Raw genomic sequence first — 5,013 nt, 5'->3', positions numbered from 1 at the left:
CTCTCTCTCTCTCTCTTCTCGATTTGTGCGTGTCATCCTTGCGCAGGGGCCATGCTAATCTTCTATGTATTGTTCCAATTTTATCAAATGTCCCCGAAGGGACTCTCTCTCTCTCTCTCTGGTGAAAACACACAATTATATTAATAAATGTGTGTAAAAAACACTATTTACAATGGGTGTGACCATGAAGTATGGTCACCCGCTAACTACACTACACAACATGGGTAATGGAACATGTTGAATTGCCAATAGGCAAGACGAACATTCCACCGAGGAAAGGATTTCCACTTGCTCCAATAAAGAAAATTGCCACATTAGTACTCCCTTCAACTTCGTAGATATGCTTTCACTCCATGTCTACCATCGAATACAAAAGCGTTGCGCATATTCCAATTATGACGCAATCCCCAATGTCTCAAAAATAGAAAAACAATCTCCATCTTTGACTTTGGGTCCACCTGTGTAAATTGTGCAAACACCCACTGTCTAGGTGTCAAATAACATCATGATAAAACTTGCCAAATTTGAGAAATGTAACTCCAAATCTGAGAAGCAATCGGGCATTGTATAAATTGATGAGTACTATCTTCCATTTGAACAGTGCAAAAAAAGCAATTACCCGTTGCTAGTCCACGACGCTTTAGAGCTAATCCCAAAGGCAATCCTCCAATCAAAACTCTCCAAATGAAGACCTTTGCCACAAGTGGCAATTTAGAATGCCAACTACGTTGTAAGATTTGCCACCACCCATGATCAGATTTGTGTAATCTCCATTCTTCTTCAGCCTTAGATGATAACCATCCAAGAGACTCAACAGAGCAATGATACAAAAGATTAGTAATCACTTGTAACAATGATGTTTGACCATTTAAACACCAATCAATCCACGGTTGTTCTCCTGTTTGTAGAGGTAAGGGACCTTGCATCAATGGAATATTTCGTAGTTGTTGCCAAATAAACCCATAATTAGGCAAAATGCGTAATAGTTGCCGTGCTTCAACAAACTCTAAAATTCTTTGAGATGGAGCCTCAACTATATCTCCCACCTCTTTGACCCCCAAACGAAACAAACGATTAAATTGAGAGCGTAATCTCTCCTTTCCTGGCCAACATAATAACCGAGAAGACACAAGTAACTCTTTTGCAAAGAATTACAATGCTCTCTACTAGATGATGGTTTCCATACACATAACAAGAGTGCTTCTTGCCATGAGGTAACCAAGTGTTGAACACATGTAGAGTATGGAATCCTAAGTGAAATACATACATCCATTTAGTAATTGCCACCAGGAAGTCTTAATTGTTGTCCTCCCATGTGTTAAACCCTTGTTCTCAATGAAATATTGAACAATAGATATCCATGGTTGTGAGTTTGAACGCGTCTTGTAATAATGAAAATCTACGAGCCATCATATATGCTTAGATAAGTTCAATACTCCAGCTCCCCCCAAGCGCTTAGGAGTTGCTAGATGATTCCATGCAACCCAAGTGATTCCTTATCTGGTTCTTTACAGTCATCTTATCACTTTCTTCACATATATTTGGAGACTCTCTCTCTCTCTCTCTCTCTCTCTCTCTCTCTCTCTCTCTCGACGACACAACACATACACACACCTTCCACTGCACAAAATCCTATATGGTTCTTTACAGTCATCTTATCACTCTCTTAACATATATTTGGAGACTCTTTGTTTGGTGTATCTATATATACATTGCGATGTCCCCTAATATTGTGTGTGTGTGTGTGCTACTCCAATGGGACCATGAGGAACTTGAACAAATGAAAATGTCTTTGTTGAGGAAGGATTGTGGGTGATGGACCCTTTCTTGAATATTAGTAAATCATGGCAGTGTACATCACCAAATTCCAACACCTTCTACAAAGTCCTATCTTTGGTATTAGGATTACTGTACATAATTGTACATAAAAAGTTGTAAGCTTCTAGGCAGACAAGTTCAAGTTATAGCCTTCGGGCGTTTTTTCTTAATACTATTGAAGAAAATCTTTGAAGAAAATAAATAAATAAATAAATTGAAGGGCCTTAAGTGAAATCCTTGTGGGGTACTATTCAGCTTTTGATTGTGCTCATATTTTCTATCATACGACTAAATTGACATGGGAAGGGAATATAGTTAGTACCGTTAACTATTGATTAGTAATAATCGACACTTATGGCTAGAAATGATGTTAGCTAAATAGATTATGACAATCATTAATCGCAATGCTTGAGCTAGTCATCGATTCTCTCTAGTCGAAAGTTCTCTCTCTACTTGAATGCTCGGTCTAAACGAATGCTTGTGTTAGTCCCAATAGAATCCTTCAATAAAACCCAACATGGATATACATGTATTAAGACATTTAAGGTGCGAGTTCTAAGTGTAACTTCCAATCCTTCCATAAAAACGCACATGGATACATACATACATACATACATAAGTATTAGCATCACTTTTTTTATTGTAAAGGAGCAACATGGGGTTCTTTACATGAGCTATTTATTCTATCATGTACTAAGTTGCGGGTGAGGTGAGGTTCATTAGAATTAGAATTTTTATCGTCCATAAAGAGGCCAAATTTGACCTATGGGACCAGAGTATTCATGTGTTCTCGATATGTGCTTCCTTCCTAAGAAGGGTTATTCATACATTGAAGCACAAAGTCTCTATGTGTGAATAAAGCATACAAATATGAGCTCAACCTTCTTGGTGGTGTCTTAAGTATGTCACTTAAGTTATTACTCCCTCTTAGTATGTCAAGTTGAACATATCTTGAATGAATTGCAATGAATGTCGAGCATGTGAAGAGCAAGTGACATTCATAATCTACTATGCCTTTATTGCATACTTTGCGTGTCTTCAAATTCGCTACATTTTGATACCATGATGCAACTTCAATACCTAACTTGTGAGATGGAGTGCAAAGTAGTGTAAGGGCTCTACGAGCATTAGTACTCATATTGGTAATGAGGTAAGGTTGGATACGATCAATAGGCATTCTTGCTTTATATTGAGACCAACATTCAGGGTTGACATTTGCAATGTAGTATTCTAGCTTTGTCGTCTTAGCATCTTCCCACTTCATCCTTAATGATTCCACCAAACTTTCCTCAATCATCACATATTGCATAGCATTCCCCAAAAGCTCTAAAAGATCATCCACACCCCATCTTCTAAACCATTTCCTTATGTCAACAACCCAACCGGATGAGAGAATCTTACTTTTATGATTCTTTTGTAGCTTACATCCAACATTCCAAGCAAGATGTGGTAATCAATGATTCGACATATTCTTGAATTTTTGTAATGTATTTATATACTCTTTGGAGTGCCAATAGTTCTATGGGTCGAACACCTGTTTCCAAGAGCATAACTTGGTAAGAGGTAGTGCATTTAACTCCTAATTGCCTCCTTAAAAACATCTTTTGAATTTTCTTAATCTCACTCCATGCATTAAGAGAGATGGTGCCACCCCATACTTCTACTCCATAATGCAATACTTGAGTTACCATGGCATTAAACAACATTAGTTTTACTTCCCATTCACAAGTATCACTTTGGCTGCATTGGTTCTCCAAAGGTAATACGATTTCCAACCGGCTTGGAGCCTAGAATCAAAGAATGGACTCCATTTATTTATGGCGGGTACATTAATACCAAGATATTTAAAGCTTTGAACAAATTGTATATGTTCACCTCTATATGTGACCATAGGGTAATGATGAGGTTGGATGGTTTGCACTATCATCATTTTTGTTTTCTCCACATTCATTGCTAGTCCACTACTATGGCAAAGTTCTTCTAATACCCCAAGTAAATGTTGCATACTATCAACATCATATGAGAAGAGTACCACATCATCTGCATATAGAAGCAATAAGATAACATGTTGCATCAATTTAGGGGCATTCGATCCTTCTTCTCTTGCAACCTTATTCACCACTTCTTCTAATTGATCAATACATACGCCAAAGAGTGTGGGTGATAGTGGACATCCTTTCTTGACCCCCATGTTACTTAAAAAGTGCTTTGAGAATCCACTATCCATTTTTAGTTGGCATTTAACTTGTTCATATAGGCGTGCAACAACAGCTCGGTACTCTAAGGGCACGTCAATCTCTACCATTCTATTCCAAAGTTCACTTTGTGGTATGGTATCAAAAGCTTTCTTGAAATCAACAATAAAGTGTTTTCCCTTGTAGTCGACTCTCTTCCATGATTACTCTCAATGTGACCAAATGATCCATAGTGGAGTGTTTTGGTCTAAATCCTGCTTGCACAAGTGCTCTTTTGCTTGTACTTTCAGGCCATGTGCTTATCTTTTGCTCCATAATAGTGCTATATAATTTAGCAATAGTTGAGCTCACCATTATTGTACGATAATTTGATACCTGATTCTTATCTTAAGCTTCAAATATTGGTTTAATCCAATTTATAAGCCAATCATTTGGAAATCCTTGTTTTATAACTTGCTCTATAATTGTCATTATCCAATGACAAGTATGTGGCATTGTCCATTTTAAAAACTCACTTGAGACGTATGTTTCATATGTTGTTTTCCCACTCGTCATCTTCTTTATTCCCTTATTGACATCGCCAATACCAATACATGTAGTGCATGGTGTTTCAATTTTCTCAACCATAAGAGCCACACCTTCATGCATATATAGCTTTGTACATAGTCTAACATCTCTTCATTTGTAAAGTGACCTTTCACATCGTCTTTCTTACCCTTGAGTTGTCCCCATGCTAATTTTGGTTTGAGCTTAAAAAAGTTTTTCTTTTTCATCTCTTGCATTTGGAAATATCTTCTTTTCTTTCTCCTCACTACTTTCTTATATAGGTGCCATGCAACAATCTTTTCATTTTCCCCTTCTATGGACTTAAACCATTTGAGATACATCTTACATTCATCGTCAAACCAGGAATTACATGGAAAACTACACATCTTATCCCCACCCACATGCCTCTTAAAGTATTGATATCCAACCTTAAAGATGATATCCTTCAAATGTT

General features: G+C 37.2%; 1 non-coding gene across 1 annotated transcript; it reads right to left on the bottom strand.

The window, feature by feature from the left end:
- Window positions 1–103, bottom strand: LOC147859304 (U6 spliceosomal RNA). Its single transcript, XR_015530407.1, has one exon. It is a non-coding gene; the product is annotated as a U6 spliceosomal RNA (small nuclear RNA).
- Between the last annotated feature and the right edge of the window lie 4,910 nt (window positions 104–5,013).

This window comes from Azolla caroliniana, unplaced genomic scaffold, assembly GCF_043228905.1.
Source record: "Azolla caroliniana isolate FFs.n. ecotype wild unplaced genomic scaffold, voAzoCaro1.0.p SCAF_10, whole genome shotgun sequence".
NCBI classification, from domain to species: Eukaryota; Viridiplantae; Streptophyta; class Polypodiopsida; order Salviniales; family Salviniaceae; genus Azolla; species Azolla caroliniana.
The sequence above is the reverse complement of the archived record's forward strand: the minus strand, read 5'-3'. Positions and strand labels throughout refer to the sequence as shown.